Genomic DNA, 19,147 nt, shown 5'->3' with positions numbered 1-19,147 from the left:
AACTGCTTCTCGTCCTCTTTCCTACTCCAGAAAAGGGAAGTAAGATTCTCTTGTTCCTTTCTTTATTTAAAGAAGCAGAGAAGGCGGTGTTTAAGCACAAGGTTGTGTCTAATCCTGACTATAGCATTCAGATCTTCAGTGTCTGTGTACTTTCCTGGCAGGTGCTGGAGGTAACAGGCCTTGTCTTATATAACAGCACACAGTAATTGCTGTAGGTTCAGCTGAGGCCCAACTGTGTCTAAGCCTGCAGAAGCTGTGAATAATAGGTTACCTCATGGCATGTAAGTGCTGTGTGGGATTTTGTACTGGAGGAGAGAGGTGAGTATGCTCTCTGGGCTGGACTTTGTGGATTTTTGCTATCTGAGCAGATGCCCTGTTCACATGGAGGGCAGTAGGACTCCCTGAAGTGTCCCATCTGTCATGTGAAGGGGCACAGCCCGTGGTTGGTTGAGCTGAGCAGAGAGTGAGTCCCTTTGTATCAGACACCTTGCCCAATGTTGCAAAAGCAACTGAGGCATTTGAGTGGAGGTATAAGGACTCCAGAGTTGGTCTCCTGGCAAGTTAGTCTGAACACCTTGAGCATAACGTTTAATATCAGTGCTGATCTAAGCTCTTTTGCCTTCCCTCTTTGTGGCCAGTCCCTTCAGTTTGCCTGTGGCTTTTGGCATGGAGTTATATGGTCATCACCTGGTTGCTAATACCACCTTTGTATCTTTCATGCTCTGCTACATATGGAAATCTTTGCAGGACTAAGAAGCTGAGAAGAAGATATTCTCAGTTCATAGTGGTATTCATGATGGTCTTATTGGAGCTGTCAGTGTTAACTGCTGGTGCTGTACCTGCTTACTTATCTATTCATCAGCTCCTTAAGAATAGCCAGTATTTTTTCTTCTTTTGACTTGGAAAAATTGAGACTCTGTTAGAGTTCAAAAATGCAAGTCCTGAAATTGGTGTTACATGTCAGTTTGCAAGCTACTTTGCTGTGGTATGTAAAAAATTGGTTTGTCACGAGGTGCTGAAGGAATTGGTACTGGTGTTATGTCCTCTTTTTCCCATTCCCATAGTGAGGGAATACAGCTTTGTTCTTATCCGTAATGGTAGTATCCAAGCCTAGGTGGGACAGGAGAGCCCTGTTAGAAATGATTTTTTTAATAGGGCAGCAAGAAAGAGAATCAATGGAAGGAGGAAAAAAAATGTGGCATTTATTCACATAATTTCTCTTCACTTCTTGTGTTCATTCAATTTGGATAATGAAAACAAACTTCTGGGTTTCACTTCTGTTTCTCTAGCTGGTTTCTTTGTGATTCTCCTTTACGTCTAAAAGATGCAGTGTGGGGAGAGGAAGCACTGTAGGGAAATTGTTTGCTTTCAGGTTTAAAAAGAGTCAAGGCATAATTCTTTCAGAAATGCTGCTGTTATTGAGAGAACATAAAACCTTAACGTTCACATTTTTAACAATTATTCTGCCCTGAACTGAAGTTCTAAAATGAGAACAGAATTTAAAAAAAAAAAATCCTGATTTACCTGAAGTCTAAAAATCAGCTCTAGCTGATCTAACAAGATGTTTCACTGAAATTTTTCTTTCCCTGGGCCTGGTCTATTATGTTTTATTGAAATGAGCTGAGGGGGACGGGTTTGACTTTCCTTGTTAAATAGATCTCCTTTTCAAATAGGTCAGTTGTTTCCACACAACCTATGCTATGTTTCTAGCGTTGTATCATGTAACTGATACTAGCAAACTGGCAATCTTGTGGTTTTTGGATGTTCACCCATTTTCTGTCAAAGCTGATGTACATTACACATTTGTGTAATTAAACCTATTAAAATGGCTGGGTTTTTTTTTCAGTAAGGGGTCGTGCCAGCTATCAGGCAGATTAAAACCCATGATTTAATGTAGTAAGAAAGACCACAATGCAGGACATGAGAAAAGCATGTCTTAAAAGAGCCCCTCTATACATAGTAGAAAGTTTTTGCTCTCTGAATTTAATCCTTTTAATGATTCTGACCTATGACAACCATTCACTTTAGGGAGTTCCTGTGTTTAACTGAACATGCTCATTTGTTTGTTTCTGAGCAGATCAGCATAGAATGAGTAACAGCAGGAACTCCACACCCTGTTTACAGCTTTTTTTGATACTGTCTCCTTTTTTCTCCTTTTTTTTTTTTTAAATATAGCTTATAGCCAGCAGGGTCTGTGGGGGGATGATGGCCTGGCTCACTTTAGCTTCATGGGAGTTGATGGTGCTGGGCTGCAGCTCTCAGAGGACCAGCCATGGTATCTAGAGATCTGCTACACTGTAGCTTGCTCTGCAGCCTGATACCCAAGTCGTGAGCTCTTGCTGGTGCTTTTAATTTGCAATGCATAATAGTAGAAGCACAAGGGTTTGGCTTCGTCAAAGTGCTAGGCTGAAAGCACTGTCTTCATTTGCTAAACTAGCAAGCTGGTTGGCTTCTTGCTTGTAGCTATTAGTGTCCTGAGAAAAATACCACTGTTTTAATTAAATTTCTAAACATTAATTGTGCAGCTTTATGATGAACACCTTTGAAATTCCTAGAATGCAGGCAGGGCCATGCCTCCCCAGCGCGGGGGAGGCATGGTTAGCTGTTGTTTGTTCAGAAGTTAGCCAGGAGCTGCCAGGCAAGCTCATTCAGTGCCTGGTCCGCTGCCTTAGAGGCTGTACCGCTGCCACCTCCTCTGGCTGGATGCGACTGCTTTGTGCCCTCACCAGCCTGGGATTCCCCAGCTGTCCTAAGACAAAGCATGCTACTTCCAAAGGCCCTTGGCAGCCTGGCTACGGCGGCTGTGTCTCCCCTCACTCTGTTATGTCCCACATTCCCTCAGTTTAAAATTGCCGCCTTAAACTGTGAAGCTTACAAGTGTTGTCGTTGCTGTGTTTCAGATACCTAATCCATGCTTCAGGTTCACTAAGTGACATGCTCGGGGTCGCTTGGAGCGTGGCAGTGCTGGGGACACAGCCAGCATCTCGCTGACCGAGCGCTGGGCCGTGCCCTGAGCAGTACTTGTATACTGTCTCTCGGGTGCCAAGAATGAGGCCGTGAAGGAGTGGCCGTATTGAGGCCATACTATCTGGGTGGTGGTTAAATGACTTTCTAATGATTATAAGGAGTGGACAAGAATGAAATCCATCAGTCTGGTGTATAATAACCTTATAAAATGGCAGTGAAGAGACCAGTGGCAGCCAAGAGCTCATGGTGCTTGGCATGCAGGGAAAATGCTTGCTTTCTGATGTCTAGCGTGTGAAAGTTGCACAGCGGACACTTTGGTACAGGCAAGTGTTTTAAATGTTGAACCCAGTTATATATACCTGGAGCTGGAAAGTGATGTGGTTGCTTGAGCATTTCATACCAAAATTGGATGGTGGCATTTTCAAGTAAAACGGGAGATGTGATCCAGCAAGCGTTCAGCTTTTCTGAGGACAGCCGAATTCTTCCCTGGACTATGCAGAATTGTGTCTTGTCATGTAAATCTATAGTAGGTGGCACCACTAGTCCTACTATAGTGTCTTTTGATACAGGAGCATGGTGCTGTCACACAGTCACTGCCTTCTGTGGGTGAAACTTGGCCCTGCAGAGTCAGCGAGTCAATAAGTGGTTTCCGTCCCAAAACCCCACAGAAACCCCTGATCTTTCCGGCATTTGAACAGTCTGTAAAATATATGTAGGGTATGATTTTTCTAACCCTTACATGCCCCGAAGAACATACACATCCAGTAACCCTGCTGGCATTCCCAGCACGAACAGTTCTCCTGCGCGTGATTGCGGCGCGGTACGAGTAAGAGCTAAATGCTCACAGCCACAGTTTGGAAGCATGAAAGAACACAGCATCCTTGAAATATTCTTATTATTGCTGTTTGTGTAGGCAACTGTCTGCCCTAGCGATATTCCCATTCCCCAGGCACCTTTAAAAGAAAAAAAAATCAAATTTTCGTAAAATACGTTCTAAAATGGCAATGACCTAAAAGCAGCCTGAATCTTAAAAAAAGAAAAAAAAAATTCCTCAGGGGTCTCATGTGTTGTCCCTCGAGATGCTGAAAGCAAAACACCACCTGTCTTTCTGAAAACCTTTCAAAGTTTCTGGTCTGTTTCATGGGAGGAAAAGGTTAAATGTGGGGCAACTAGGGCCAAAGATTATGTGAAACAAAAATCCCAGTGCTGTTTGTTCTGCCATCTGCTCTAAACTTGATCCAGTGCTGTATGTGGTTTCCCATAGCTTTCCCTCTCCCGTTGTTGCCATATGCATCGGCGGAGGGCTTTGAACTCCCAGAGCTGGCACTAGAGATATGGGTACGATTTGCATTTCCTTTCTATAAGAGGAACTGCCCTTTGACAGTGTGCGAAGCAGCCCAGCTCGGCGGCTGTTGGCGGTGCCGGTCGCTGCAGTGGAATTGCAGCTGAGAGCCCACTCGAGCGACTCTCAAGAAAAGCACAGGCTTCAATGGTTTTGGCACTAACAAAGCGTGTGCCTCGGGCTGCCGGGGCCGCGCCAGCTGGAGCCGCCGCCGGGCTCGGCGCATCCCGCGCTCCTGCTGTGCCCGCAGCGATCCTGGCACGGGCCCAGCAGCCCCGGTACGGCGGCGCAGGGGGGAAAGGTTGCGGTGCGCAGCTGGCTTGGAGGCTGATAACTGCCCCCTTTATTCACAGAGAAATCCCCTCCCCGGACTATCTGAACCAGCTGTCCGGAGGGGGAGCCAGGGTCTGCGCCTGGGCAACAGGGCCTCGGCTTTCGCCTGGAGCGCTTAATCTTTGCTCGTTCCCCTTGCAGGCTTCCTCGCCGGGCTGCAGCTCTGCAGCGACGCGCAGGCGGGCCCTGGCTGAGCGTCTCGCTCTCCAGCTAGCCTGGCCGCCCGCGCCGCCTGACCCATCGCTGCAGGCTCCGGCGCGGCAGCGTCCTGCCTGGAGCAGGGCCTGGCGCCTGCGACGATGCCTGGGAGAACAGAGGTGGTGGTTGGCTCCGTTTCGCAGATGAGGACCTGGTGCGCAGAGAGATGTTGTGTGACGTGCAGGAACTGCAGCGTGCCGCCGCTCCGCCTGCACCCGCAGCTCTCCCTCCGCCACGGCTGGCGAAAGAAAGGTGACATGATCTCCTCACATCTTACTTTCAGAAAGTCTTTTTTGCTCCCCCTCCCCCCTTTTCCCCCTCCAAACCAAAATCTTGCGGCTTTCTCTCTTCTTCCCCCCAGCCTAAAGTCGCCACCCCTGTGCCCAGGCTCTCCTGGGTCTCCTTGCTGGGCCTGACCGGGAGCGGCAGGACGCGCACGCTTGCCTGCGATTGCTGGCCTCCTCGTCTGCTCTCACCACCCTTTCAGTGTTATATTTTTGCTTGGGAATGTGGCCTTGCTCGCTAGATTATTTACAGACAAAATATTGCTTCCAGCCTGTGGAGGTTTTTCTTTCTTTCTTTTTTTTTTCAGTGACCGGGTTCTGCACAAAATTAGCTCTTTCAAGGGAGATGTGGGGCCTGATGGGAATGTTTTGCTGTGTTGGGGAACAAGCTGGCTGAAGCCAGCTCCCCAGGCCGGGGGCTGTGCACGAGCAGCACCCTGCACGGAGGTGGGAGAGACCCCTCATTTCCATATCTGTAAGGAATGATCTGTGTCTGCTTTTCTTAAAGAAATCTGCTCTGGGAAAATTGCCATGATGGCACGTCAGCATTAAACAGAGCTGTGTTACGCATGCAACTGAAACTTGGGTTTCTTCCTTAGATTTGCATGAGCTGAATCATAGTGCATTGCTTAGTAAAATAAGCAGGGAACAAATGCAATGATTGTGTATTATGGATGGGGACTGGCCAAGAGACAATCCTCAGAAACGCACACCCGTTGAATTTGGGGCAGGGTAGAACTGAAGACAGCTCTTCATGTCTCATCCTCTTGGACCAAGTAAACCTTTAAGTCTGAACTTCCCCTTTCTTTAGGAACGCTTGGATCTGTTGCTAAACTTTGCAACATAGTCTCATTTTTACTGTGGTTTTCAGACAGTGGTCACATCCGATCGGAAGTGCTGGTGCTCCAGTTTCTCTCTTTGTGTTTTTACTGGCAGGACCAACAGCTCCCCTTTTATCTGCTGCTGACAATTCTTTCTAGTTTAACTTTTGAAAGCCTCATGGTGGTGTTTTGGCACTGTGCAGAGACCTTATGTCTTTGACCTTGCACCGCTGCAGTACCTTTTTCGTGGCTTTTTGAGGCTATAAAGCAGTTCATTGCGCATAATAAGATGTGAGACATGAGGTTCAAGCAGCATTGGTTATTTTGGATAGGGCCCACAAGGGATCACAGACCAGCATTGGTTTCTTTATGGGGTTAGAATAAGCTTTCAGGCTTCCTAAGACAAGTTAGTTATTCTGAATAAGGCTGTATGCTTTTATTTAGGAGTAAGCACAGCAACTGTCAACACAGCTAAACTTAATAACAGATACTGACCTCTTTACTGTGGAAACAGTGCTTATACCAAAATACCTCAGTCTGGTTTAGTTTGCACCTTGTCTTACATGGGTGCGTGTTTCTCTTCAGACCAGGCTTAATTTTCCTAACGTTGATTAATTTGAAGAGGCATTTTGTGCACAGCCTGCTAAAACCTGGTGCTCCCATGAATAAATGTTAACTAATGTGGTCACAGGAGATGAACGCAAGATAGGCACATGCAAAAAAATTCCCTGTCCAGTGCAGGATTAGCAATGCGCCTCTGGAGTAGTTTCAGCTTTCCCAGCTTACATGGGGTAAAGGTCTGATCCAGGTCCTTGCGGAAGCGTTCGGTACAGGATGTGCACCAGACTGACAAAGGATACTGAGGTAATGGAGATGGCATATGTTTAGGGACTTTGATCAACAAAACAGATTCAACAAGCAGCGATGATTCAGAGGACCATCTTGCCAGCAGATCTGTCCGGCTGACGGAGCGGCAGGGAGCTCTATTCCAGTTTCTACTGTTAGTTTAGGTGCTACTGAGTTACGGAGCATTCGGATCATTGTGAAAGTCATAAACGAAGTGACCGGTTTTAAGTAAGCACAAAAATCGATGGGTTCTAATTAACGAAATTCAAGTATCTTATGTTAAGAAAGGAAAGATGAAGGCTGGGATAGGGAAGACAGTTGGAAAAAGGTTTATTATTTTAGTTAAATCATTGAGTTGGCTGCAAACAGCACGTTCAACAGCCGGGTGGAAATGTACTGGGTGAGAGACAAAAATATCCACAGCGGTCAAGCACAGCGGCAGGGCTTGCACAGCATCAGCAGGTAGTAGTTAAAGGACGTCACACAGACGTGTCTTTACATGTTGCTCCTTACTAGCACACCTACTGAGTTCTTCGCAAAAGAAGTCACTTGCTACCTGTATGTTTGGTAGCTAATAATTTTTGTAAAAGATTTGTATTTATCAGGAATCTGACTATGCCCCGGTGGCATATGAATATGCCTGGAATATGAATAGCTCTTAGGCAAAAGTGAACTGTTACAGCTGTTCCAAATGCTTACTTTGCTGCTCCAGCAAGCATATTGGGTGACCTTGCAGGAAACTTCTCCTCAGTTCCTCCCCCACCTAAGTCATCTATGCTTGGTGAAAAGGATTGCTGGCATGCTTTGAGCTGCCAAACCTTCTCCACTCCTTAGGTCAGCAGACAAACTCTTCCCCCATGCTACAGCTGTCACAAGTGACAATTACCAGATTTGATGACTACCTGAAAATAAACTGGCAAACTGCCACCAGCTTTGAGGGTCAGGATTGCTCTAATTGCTGTGCACACTCAAAACACATGCTGAAGATGGCTAGGTAATGGTTGTGAGATAAGTGGTAGCAGGTGAAGGGTTTCTATTCTGGATGCTCTTTGCTGCCAGAATTTGCACAATGTTTTCTAGGTGTTGAAGCATGGGCAGGTGGGCAGGAAAAAAATAACAGATCCCTTCCTTGGAAAGGCATTAACATAAAAGCATTTCTCACTTCACTATGTATGCGGGAGTACACAGCGCTCTGCTTTCGATTCCTCTTCTTAGCTGGGAGTAGTGAAAACCCTGTTCTGTTCCTCTGATCTTTTAAACAGATGCCTTTTTATCAACAATACCTCTCGGTCATCCTTTTCTTGCATCTGGGGGAAGATGAGGAGTATGGCAAGCCTCTGCCCACACTGCCAGTAAGGATAGGACCCAGCTTGCCTGACGTTTTGGATCTGTTCTGCGTGCATCCATGTATGTATAATGCAGCTTCTCAGTAACAGGATCTTTGGCACGTTCCTTCCAGCTGAATATTAATGACTCGACTGGCTTGAAGAACTGACTGTGTCCAGCCTAGCGCGACGCAGGGGCTCGGGGCAGCCCTGAGCTGGGTGCCCTGGAAGGAATCCTGAAGGCTTTCTGCAGCAGCAGCTGTTAGTCAACCTAGACCAGCAGTGCCCTGGACCCTCTCAGCTGTAAGATTATGTCTTCAGTGGGTGTTTGAGCCCCTTTAGAATATGGTTAGGCATATTAAGTGAAGCACCTCTCACCTTCGGTATCCCGAAGAGTTAATGATCTCTGTAGCGGATGGATGGGTAGTAAGATGATTGATTGCCTTGTGCAAGGTACATAAAGCCTCACTCTCCTCCAGAAACACAACACTTGTTCAACCAGGTAAATAACTAGTTTAAAATCTCCTCTCATAGCAGCTGACCCTAGATGTGTTTATCCAAGTGCATGGAGTTGTTCCAGTCTCTCTGGTAAGTGACCTTTCCCGAATTTTTCTTTTCAAGTTGACATTTAAGAAGGGGGAAAAAGTCATAGAAACAAACTGTGTTTTAACAGCGATAAAGCCATAGCAGTCAACAAAGCCAGGAAAGTCTAATTGGAGCCTGCCGCTGACGGCTATGCCTTCCACAGCAGAATTTGTAACGACAGTGCTAGCTTTAATTTCCTGACCTGCTTGTTTTTGCATTAAACAACGCGTTGGCCCATAGGACGTTTCTGCAGCTCTGCTTAGGTTAGGCTAACTGGCGGGGATGTAGTGAAAGGCAGGGGGAGGGCTGCTGTGCATCTATCAGAGGAAAGGCTCATGGGTGCAGTTAAGTCAAAGACAGCTGCTGGCAGCTGGAGGCACTCACATTGTTAGTTCATTACTGAAATTCAAATGAAGAAGAGTCTTAAATCTTCCTTGAAAATAATCTGAATGTTGGCAGGCAGTGGACCGCTCTGCTTATTTTGAAAAGGCCTTGGACAATTTGGGTAAATGTTTTACTATATGTTCAGAGGGAAGTACAATTTATCCTTCTTTTTTTTTCTCATGTGCTTTAGTGTGAAGCTTTTCATTAGCTTCAGAGTTTCTGTTGCTCACTCTCCCCCTCCCCTGGCAATGCGGTCACAAAAAGTTATCTAAGAAGTGAAGTCTCTGTGGTTTGAAGGAGGTTTACCTCTTTAGCCCACATGCCCAGTACATCAGGTCCCTCTTTGCTTCAGGGAAATCCTGAGGGGGTTAGTGAAGGCTGCCCAGCGCTGAAGAGTGCCCCAAACACCGCTTTCCCCATGTCCCTGCCAATGTCGAAGCTCTGTGCTTGCCCGCTGCCAGCCTCTCCCATCTGCAGATGACCTCCGTGGGCTGTGGCACCTCTTGGCACCCTCACCCCCTCCGTCTGCAAAACACCCGGCCCTGCAGGCTTTTATTCAGTTTTTTGTTTAGTTGCAGATGGTGAGCAGGATTGCAAGTAGCAACTGGTCTGGCCTGTTGGACTCTCCCTGGGATCCCTCCCTTCGGCTGCTCTCTTCTTTGCTTCTCTTAGAAATGGGCTCCCTGGAGGGCCCCACCCAAGGGCGGCCAGCCCAGGGCTTCGCTCCAGACCTGCAAAATCTTGCCCCGAAAAGAGGAATCGAAACAAGGACCTCCCAGCATTCGCTATTTCTTGTAGCACAAGGCCTAGGAGATACCCAGGAAACAACTGCACAAACAGTCTCCAAAGGAAATGTGCATTTCAGTTTTGTTTCTCGCATAGTGCCTGACTAAGACCGGCACCGGCTGGTGCGCAGCCCGAAGCGTAAACGGGTGCAAAAAGGCATTGGGCAAATTCGCAGGGACTGAGCCTGGTGGCAGCTCTTAAATCTTAACATTGGGAGGTAGTGCTGGCTCAGGGAGATGCTGGGCCACTGACTCTTGGGTCATGTGAGTAGGGCTGGAGGAAACCTCCCTCGTCCGTACGCGCGGGCGGCTGCTGCTGCCAGGGCTGCAGAGCCCGTCCGAGCTGCGCGGCCCCTTCGCGCTGGCTCGGGACGTCGGAGCCTATGCTCCGACGAGTTGTTGTGCTTTCAACAAACCAGTGTTTTATGACAAAGAGATTTCATCCGAGGAATTCCTAATCGGTTCTGCCAGGACGGCTCTGATGAGTGGTGCCTTACTTTGTTTTGTTTTGATGCCCCTTTTTGGGTGTAATCTATTTGTTCATGAGAGAAAAACTCAGATGTGTGGAATGCCAAAGATGCTTTTAGCAAGTTGATGGGAAAGCCTTGCCTTTTTCCCGTGCGGCTCCAGGGACGGCAGGCAGCGGCCAGCGCGGGCTCCTGGCGCAGGGCGAGGCAGTGGAGGCCTCCCAGCCCCGGGGAGCGCCGAGAGTGGGCAGCCCGTCACCTTCTGGGTGGCAGCTCGCAAATGCTCCAGTTAGGAGTTTCCACCTGAGACAGCTCTCCCACTCCCTTATCGTCCCCAGAAATCATCCAGCAGCTGGCGGCCCGCCCACAGCTCGCTCGCTGCTGGCAGCCCCGTTGGGAAGCTCCTGCTGGTGCCACCTGGAAAGGGGCAGCAGAGGGTCTCCTAGGCTGTCTCAGGCCCGGAGCACAGAACGGTTTTGTGCCTGCCGCAGAGCGACTGCTGTTTCGGATCCTACTGGCAGGTACTGAGCTTACGTTGCTGGCCCTACCGAAGCCCTACAGCTCATTTCTACCCCTACAGGTTAGCAAGAAACATCCAAGCTTTTGTGTTATTGGGATGACGCTTGTGTGAGCGAACGTTGCTCCTTTGGAGTTATGACAATTTGGGACCTTAGCGGCTATGCGCTCTCTGATCGTTTCTGGCTAGGATGGCTCCTTTCACTCGTGCTTGCTGCAGACCTGTGTGGTGTTGAGGTTGCTGCAAGGTCAGTGCGTTAATTCTGGAGCAGGGCCGCGTGTGTTCAGACGCTTCCTCTCCCCCTTCCAGGAACGTCAGCGTTGGAGAGCGTGAGGCTATTTTAATCCCAGGAATGTCAGCGGATGATTTCACTTTTGTTTTGTACTTGATAACCTTTCCCATCACAATGAGACAAGACGCCCGAGCTCAGCGCGCTTCCGTGTTCTTGCGGGAAAGCCATTCAAACTGTTCTGCCAGGGGAAAAAAAGAAAAAGCCAGTTTAAAAATATCTACACAATTGTCCATGGTGCCTGGACAAAGGCAGAAAAAAAATCTCCGCACGTTGCTATATGCACGGCATGTAGGGAAACAGCTTTACCAGGGTGTTTCGGCACAAATAAGGCGGCCGCGTGGATGTTTGCTGCTCTCTGTCCCCAGCAGCGCGGTTGGGCTCTGCGGTCGGCCCCGGGCGCGCGGGCCGGTCTCCCACCTCCGCCGCAGCGGCTGGGGGCGGACGCCGAGGCGGGACGGCCGCCGCGTTCACCCCCGCGTGTCTGCCTGTGCCGAGCCAGAGACCCCTCTTTCCGTCGCTTGCAGGCGCGTTTAACGGCTTTTTCCCCTTCTCTGTTGTTCTCACCCGTTGCTGAGCCCCTGTCTGCAGGGCTTCCTAGCGGGGAGCTCCCTCGGGAGCAGAGCGAGACCAACCAGCCTACTGCAGGCCGCGGGTGAGATAAGCCTGGTCCAACCCCAGCTGCTAAAGCTCGGCTCCAGTTTCTATTTCCTGAGAGGCAGGAGCTGGCTAAGGTCACTTTTCCTTTTTCCGCGGCGTGCAGCCCGCGCCGGCCCGTGCGCTGCCGGCCCTCAGGTGACGCCAGCGCCGCAGGGACGCTGCGCTGCCCCTCAAAACCCCGCGGCGGCCAGCGCGCGGCCACCCAGCCCTCGGGGACGGCTGCAGGCAGCGGGCCGGCCCGGAGAGGGAGGGCAGGGCAGGGTGCCTGCCGGGGCGCAGCGGTGCCCGCAGCCTCCGCACCCCGGCTGGCCCCTCTCCTCCCGCCCCGCTCCCGTGGCATCTCTCGGACGCCCGGCTGGGGCCGCGCGGCCCCTCGGGCGCTGCACCGCGCCGCCGGGCCGTGCACGGCTCAAGCTGTGCCTGGAAACGCTTTCCTGCCCGTAAATCAGCAGCGTATGCTGGAGGTGAAGCGCGGAGCAGGGCAGGGCGGCGTGGAGAGCCGAGGCGGCGGAGCGGGCCGGCCGCCGGCCCTCCTCTTCGGGCTCTTCACCAACGGCTGGAGCGAGGGAGCAGTTGCCGGACTTCCAGTCCTGAACTCTGCGTGACCTGGATGGAGGAAATTCAAAAACAAGCTGCTGGAAGGGAGGGCGCTTTGCCCCGCGCCGGAGCCGGGGGGCTTTCAGCGCTCCGGGCAAGCCGGCGCGCCTTCCCACCGCCAGGCAAGCCTCCCCGAAAGTCTAACGCCCCTTTGCTGAATATGTGCCCTTAGCTCTATCTGTGCGTTTTTTAATACTCAGTTTTTAGCACGGGAAGTGGCCGAGAGAGGAGCCCTGGCCCTCTCCAGAGGGCAAGAGCGGGGGGCCCCGGGCCAGGGTCAAGGCCGCGTGGCGGGGGAAGCACCACGCGTTGCATAGGACAAACCGGTTCCCTTTAAAAGGGAAGAGAGCAAGGTTGCTGAATACCAGCCTCCCTGCTCCCTGTTTCAACGTGGCCCTTTTTTTTCCGATGCAAGTCTTGACCTGGGACTATTTTGGCTGCACCTCGTAGGTATGACCAGCCGCTTTGCAGGACGCTGGCTGGCAGCGGAGCGGCTCCCTGGGCTCCGGTTTTGCTCACAATAGTCTGGGAGCTTTTTGTGCAATCCACCAAGCACATGACTTCCATGGTGACTCCAAAACCTGCCCTGACCATTCATGAGCTCAAGCCTGTTTACAAAACAGCGGCTGAGGGCTGCTATTTGTTGTCACACACATACTACATACAGAGTTGCTAAACAGGCAAAGCCAAAAATGAAAGTCATCTGTGAGCAGTTTGCTTTAATTAGAATAAAATCCTGATGAATCATGAGGTTTCTTTACCTCAAAGATGCACAAGGAATTGACTTTGGCAGCAAATATCAAGGTACAGCAGTCAGCGAGAGCTTGCTAGCTGCATTTGACATCTGCTGGGAAGACTTGTTTTTCCATCCCAAGTCACATGCTAACTTGTGATCTGATCATGAGATACAAAGGATAATCTTCCAATATTTATTTTTCTCACTGGAATTTTAAAAAGCAGAGGAAAGGAACAAAAGCAATGTAAAAAAAAAGTCCCCTTGCCGACGTGAGTCCTGCTCTGGGCTTGCTGCGCTTGGACTGGGCAGCAGAGCCGCTCCGGCGGCTTTGCATCCGCTGGGAAGCAAAGGGGAGCGGAGACCAGCGGCTGCCGGCAGCTGTTCGGGCGGTTGTTTGCAGGTAGATGGTGCCTCGCCTCTGGGGGCTTTTGCTCCAGAGCTGCGCGGGACCCCTGCGTGCAGCGGGCGTTTGCTGGGAAGCAGCAGCGGGGCCCCAGGACGAGGTTTCTCCGGCAGACGTCCCCCCACCAGCCGCTGCCCGCGAAGGAAGCGGGGGGAAGCAGGCGGCTGCACTTCAGCTTTGTGCAGCGAAGAAGAGGAACGGACCAAACGAGGGTAAAGGCGGCCAACGCAGTCGTGTTAAGTCACTGCGGCCCTCACGAGCTGTCGGTCTGACCGTGTCTGCGCCGCGTGCTTCTCAGGCAGAGCTCAGCCGTGGCCGCGCGTGCGCTCGCAGGGCGCTGAGGGGGAAGACGCCCTGCGCGGCCCCAGCACGGCCACGAACAGCCAGGCAGGGCACTGCCCCGCGTACCCGGGGGCTCGCTCCCCGCTTTCGGGTACAGCGCGTGGAAGCGCTGGGGGCGTCCGTACAAGCAAAGTCAGGCCCTTTCTCTCCCCGCTCGTCTTCAGGGTGAGCCCAGTCTCGCAGCTCTCCGCTGCCGGGGCGCCCCGCTGCGTACCCCGAGCCGAGCCAGGCCCGTCTGCCGGGGCGAGAGCCGCGAGGGGCCTCGTCCCTCCCCGGCGGCTGCACCGAGCGGGCCCCGCGCCCTCCTTCAGCGGTAGGCGTGTGGGTTCGATTATAAACGTCCGGGTAGCTTTTTTTTATGACGGTATGCTGATGTAGTCAGCTAAGCAGGTGGAGTTATTTGCTACGCGCTCTAGTCCAGAGGTTTAATAAGCCCAGCTGCAAGATTAAACCAGAATCACCCTTGAATAAAATCCCCCATATAGTTTTGGGGGAATTTGGCTAGTGCATCTTGGGCATGTTTATGTCTATGAGCTGGTGGCTATCTGTCGAGCACCAAGAAACCCGTCGTCGCGCTGACGTGGGGTTGGAAAGGGCCAGGCCGAAGGTGTCTGAGGCGCCGCTCCACCAGACTTGGGCTGCTAAGGGCTTCCCTGCCGCGGGTGACGTCTTGCTGAAGAGAAACCAAGACAAAGCAATGGGGCAAGGCTTGTTTATTTGGCGAGCCGGAGAGGTGCGTACAGTTGACTACCAAATGTGAATGAGGACGTTGCTGCCCATGGTTTGCACGCGCACAGCAAAACCTGACGCGCGCGCACGTCGGGATTATTCGGGCACGCGCAGGCGGAGATCAGCAGCGCGTGCGCTGGAGCGTGCCCGCGTCTGCTCGGGGCCGGGCAGCAGCGGCACAGGGCCGAAAAACGCAGCAAGTCGCGAGCGTCCTTTCCAAAAGACTCACGTCCTCAGCTGCGCCGCCGCGATACGGGGCTGAAGCGCGCTGCCAAAACGGGGCTTGGAGCATCCCTCCCGGACGAGCGCTCCTCCCCGCGGGGAGCCCGTCTGCGCGTGCGGCTCCTCCTCGGCTGCCCCTCGCAGCCGCTGGGCCTGGGGGAAGCCCTGCCGGGGCAGCCGCGGCCCCCGCCGCCGCCGGGGGCTCGGGAGGGCCCCGGGGAAGGTCTGCGTCGTCGCCCGGACCGCAGAGCTGCTTTGCTTTGCAAAGCGCGCCGGATTGCGCTTTTGAAGTTTATTACTCTTTATCGGAAAAGCGCGCAGAGGTTACATAAACGAAGCACGGTTGTGCGTCTGCGCTTGGGACGCCTGCGGCGAGCTGCGCGCGTGGCGGCGGCGGCGGCGGCGGGGGGGACGCCAGCGGGACGCAGGCCCCCTCGGCCGCGTAGGCGCGCGCCGGGTCACGCACGTGCGTGCCGCCCCGGGCTCCGCGGGTACTTTCCTCCTCGGTATTGCCGTGCCGGGGTCAGGCGCGTGCCCCGCTGGCCTGTCGTGCCGTGGCAGCGCGCGCCGCGCCGGCGGCCTCCCTGGCAGGCTCGGGGGCAGCCGGGCCGCGTTAGGGGTGGCCTTGGCGAGGGTCAGCCTGGCTCCCCGCGCCCGCAGCCTCGAGGTGGCGACGCAGGTGCAAGGGGAAGGCAGAAACCCTTTGCAAACCCCGCGCCTGCTCGGCGAGGCGGGGGCGCAGCTGAAGTCGGCGTGTGCCCGCTCCGGGCCCGGCCCGCAGCCGGCCTCGGGACGCCGACGCGCTCCGGCGGGGCCCGCCGCCCCCTCGCCCCCGGCACCACGGCTGTCCCAGGGGAAGGTGCGCTGGCGGGCAGGGCGGGGGGCCGGCGGCGGCGCGGATGCGGCGCGGGGCGCCCGCCCGTGGCGGTGCCGGCGTCGCACCTCCGAGCGCGGCGCGGGGGTCCCGCGGCCCCCCCATCGCGGCCGGCCCGGCGCGCTTGCTGCGGCAGGCTCTGTCCTGCCGGGCTGGCAGCCGCCCAGCCCGGCTGGCCCATGCGCCTTTGCCGGGACCGTGCCGTTCACAGAAGAGGCCCCGTATAGCTGTAACCGATACCATCTCCGGACATGAGGCTGGGGAAGCATAAGCAGCGGGTGCTTTTAAATTAAAAGTAAAGCAATCAGTGCCATAGCACTCGCTTTAGCAAGCAGGGAGCTCGCTAAGGGCATTCTGCTTGGAGGTAGTGTGAGAGGTCTTAGGATACTGTTTAGTGCCCAAGTTGTATGTTTCTTACGTGCGTTTTCCTTCGCAATGTAAATAAAACCCACCAAGTCTCCCCACTGATGAAAAGACCAATTCTCAATCCTATTCCTACGTGCAATTTATCCTGTTTCCTCGGGCAAGTATTTCCGCAGGCTCTCCAGCAGCATCAGCCAGAGGTTGTTGCAGAAGCTGTGACCGGCTGGGGAGGGCGGCGCTGCTCGGTCACTAGTGGGCTGTGCGGAGGAGCAACGTGCCTGCCTCCAGCTCGTGGGCAGTTTGAAGGGCTTTAGTTTTTCCAGACCTGTTTGACCTCTCTCTGTGCCTCCAGGGGCATTTTTGAACTTTGTGGTTTCACTGTTTGCTGCCCCTTTGCCTGCTCCTAACAGAAGCAGAGCAGGCCTGACCCAGAAAGCTGGATGCAAGAGTGATCAATAGGGACTGTAGCTGGTCAGCAGCATTGCCTGGAGGTGCCTTTCCACGTTAGTCCTGAAATAAATAAACGTGTTCAGAAAAAACATAGGCAGTCTGCTTAGGACAGCTTGGGCGTCCATAGAGCGGTGGCTTTCAGTCTGTGGTCCAGCAGCTACTCATACAGCCTCAAGAGAGAGCAAGGCCACCGTCCGAAGGCTGAATTTACTGCACAGCAGTCGGCCGAGCAACACGGGTCTGCAGATGGGGTCCCTGGCTAGACGGACGCAGAGTGAGGCTGGGCGCTCTGCATATGCGTATGATCCTGATGTAAAATGTATAAATATATGCATCAATGCAAGATTGTCTCTAGGGAAAAAAAGGTAGTAAAAAGCTAATGGTGCGGTCTAATGCAGGAGGTACCCCAGCTTCAAACCATATCTGGCACGTGGCTACTTTAGAAGCTAAATCATTGATTCAGCTTCTTACAACATTGGTCAGGAGAGCTTGGCCGTCTTAAGCAGGGCGTGATCCGGCTCTCTTGGGGCATCCTGCATGCACAGGCCAGCCTCTGCATCCCGGTCGGAGGACTCACCTCTCCGAGTGCCATGGAAATGACTCCTCCAGACAGCGGACATCTCTGGTGCCTGGGCTGTGCTACATCTCGACCCAAGCCAGGTGCATTGGGGAGCCCCGAGAAGGGAAGCCCAGGGACTTGGGGGAGTGCTGATGCTCTCAGCTCCCATGGAAATTAAGGGGAGAGGCAAGCCCAGCAGCGCTCGAGACCCTGCTAGAGCTGTGCTCAAAGAACATGAGCTTAATTCTTAAAACTGTTTAAACTACTGGTAGCTTAGAGAGAGATGTGTGACTTGACATGTACATGGGTCAATCAGGAATAGCCCCTTCAGGGCTGGTTTTATATCAGTGCAAGCAGGGAGAAGATGAGAGCCATGATGCACATTGCTATTTTCTGCAGTTTCTTTTCTAGCCGAACACAGGTGCTTTGTGCACCCTGTACTATTGGACCTGGTGGCTTGCTCTGAGATCTTAAATCCCTGTGATGGAAGGTGCCTTAGGTGTTAAAAGTGACTGCTAGGGAGAGTCATGGGTTACAGTAAGCAGAGCATTTATTTTAAGAATTGCATTTAAACACCATTCTCTCATGCAGGGAGAAGTGCCCATGAACCACCTGGAGCAGGAACTGGGTTGGCTCGCGTTTGTTGCAGCTTGTGAGGCCACGCGGTTGAGTAGTGCCGGATGAACGACTTCAGCCTCTCTGAGTCACGGACGTATTCCTCTTACTAGCGATGGTGGCTCTCCAGCAGGTTTTATTGTGCCTGCAATAGCAGATTTCAGGCATCGCTGGAGGAGAAAACTAAAATGCAGCCCTGGATGTGATTAATCTGAGTGTGTGTTAGTGCCTCTGGGAGTAGGTGCATCTATTCATCTCTGAGTGTGGTATATATACACCTGCTTCTGAAAAAAAAAAAAAAACAATGTTTTTAGGGAAACAAACAAATCCTAAAGAATATCCTTTCAGAGCAGCAACCTCCTGCTTGTTTGAATTCCTGCGGGACAATGAGCGCTTTGTAACTTCTCAGTGCTCTCAGGAACCAAAACAGCTCCGGTATGATCTCAGCTGCTGTAAATCAGGCAGCTCCATCGGGTGCTATTGGTAGGGTAAATTTAGTGCTGATTGCTTTGATCTAAAATGCTTTTATTTTTCACCCTCTATAGAGATAGACACAAGGTCAGACTAATGGCAGATACATGAAAAACCTATGATGTGGCCCATATTGATTTAGCGGTGATTAATGATTCGAGGAGAAGGCTGGTGATTCATGCGCGCACGTACAGTGCCTGGGAATAAGAACCTCGGACCAAGGCAGCCTGCTAATTCCAGCGTCCAGCCTGCTTCCTGCTGCTTCGGGGCTGGGAAACGCAGTTCTCACGGATGTCCTTGCACTGGGCAAATACAGGCTTGTATGCAGTAAGCTCTCACTGTGGCATTCGCCTTTTGTTTGCCTTGCTTTCTCTGTCCATTTTGGAAATGGATCAAAAAAGAAAACAAGCTTAAAAATCTTACTGTAGCCTTGTTGACAAACTCTCTTGAGCCTTCCCTGACGTTAGCTCAGGTGGTCTGAAAGGAGAGTCCTTGACAAGTGTGTGACGCCGAGCCGTTGGCGGTCTCGTTTCGGGAGAGGCAGCGGCGGCGTCCCGGCAGGACTGCCCTGCTGTTGCTAGCACAGCCTGGGCACCAAGAGGGTTTGCAGGGTTTGGCCTGCCCTTTGGTTACCAGTGCGTGACCTCCAACTGCAGTAGCTTCATAGTTGGTCGTGATTAGCCTCGCAGGTTTTGGAAAGGGTGTCCCGCCGAGGGTTGGGCCGTGCTGGGGGCTCGCCCGGCGCTCCTGGCCCTCCGGCCGCGGCACGGCGGCGTTCACGCGCCCAGCGCAGTAACCGCTCGAGGCTCGCTAGCCCCGGCCTCCCCGCGGCCACGGCGCTGCAACCGCAGGACTTGCTGCCTATCACAGATGCAGCTATAAACTGGTACAGGGGGAAGTAATCCTAGTCTTGGAGGGGAAAATCTGGCCACGCTTGAAGGGTCTGGACAGTGATTATGCAACTTTCCTATTTGGTATTTGAG

The 19,147-nt window shown here is 52.6% G+C and overlaps 1 long non-coding RNA gene across 1 annotated transcript in view; it reads left to right on the top strand.

Moving 5' to 3' along the window:
* The first annotated feature begins 919 nt into the window (after positions 1-919).
* LOC104148283 (uncharacterized) overlaps positions 920-19,147 on the top strand; it is a 39,633-nt gene continuing 21,405 nt past the window's right edge. Inside the window, exons 1-4 of the long non-coding RNA XR_011143699.1 lie at positions 920-5,092; positions 8,054-8,569; positions 8,651-8,704; positions 9,658-13,751. This is a non-coding gene — a long non-coding RNA (uncharacterized lncRNA). The remainder of the gene's footprint in view (positions 5,093-8,053; positions 8,570-8,650; positions 8,705-9,657; positions 13,752-19,147) is intronic.

This window comes from Struthio camelus, chromosome 12 (assembly GCF_040807025.1).
Source record: "Struthio camelus isolate bStrCam1 chromosome 12, bStrCam1.hap1, whole genome shotgun sequence".
NCBI lineage: Eukaryota > Metazoa > Chordata > Aves > Struthioniformes > Struthionidae > Struthio > Struthio camelus.
Note: the sequence above shows the minus strand (reverse complement) of the source record. Positions and strands in the feature narration are given on the sequence as shown.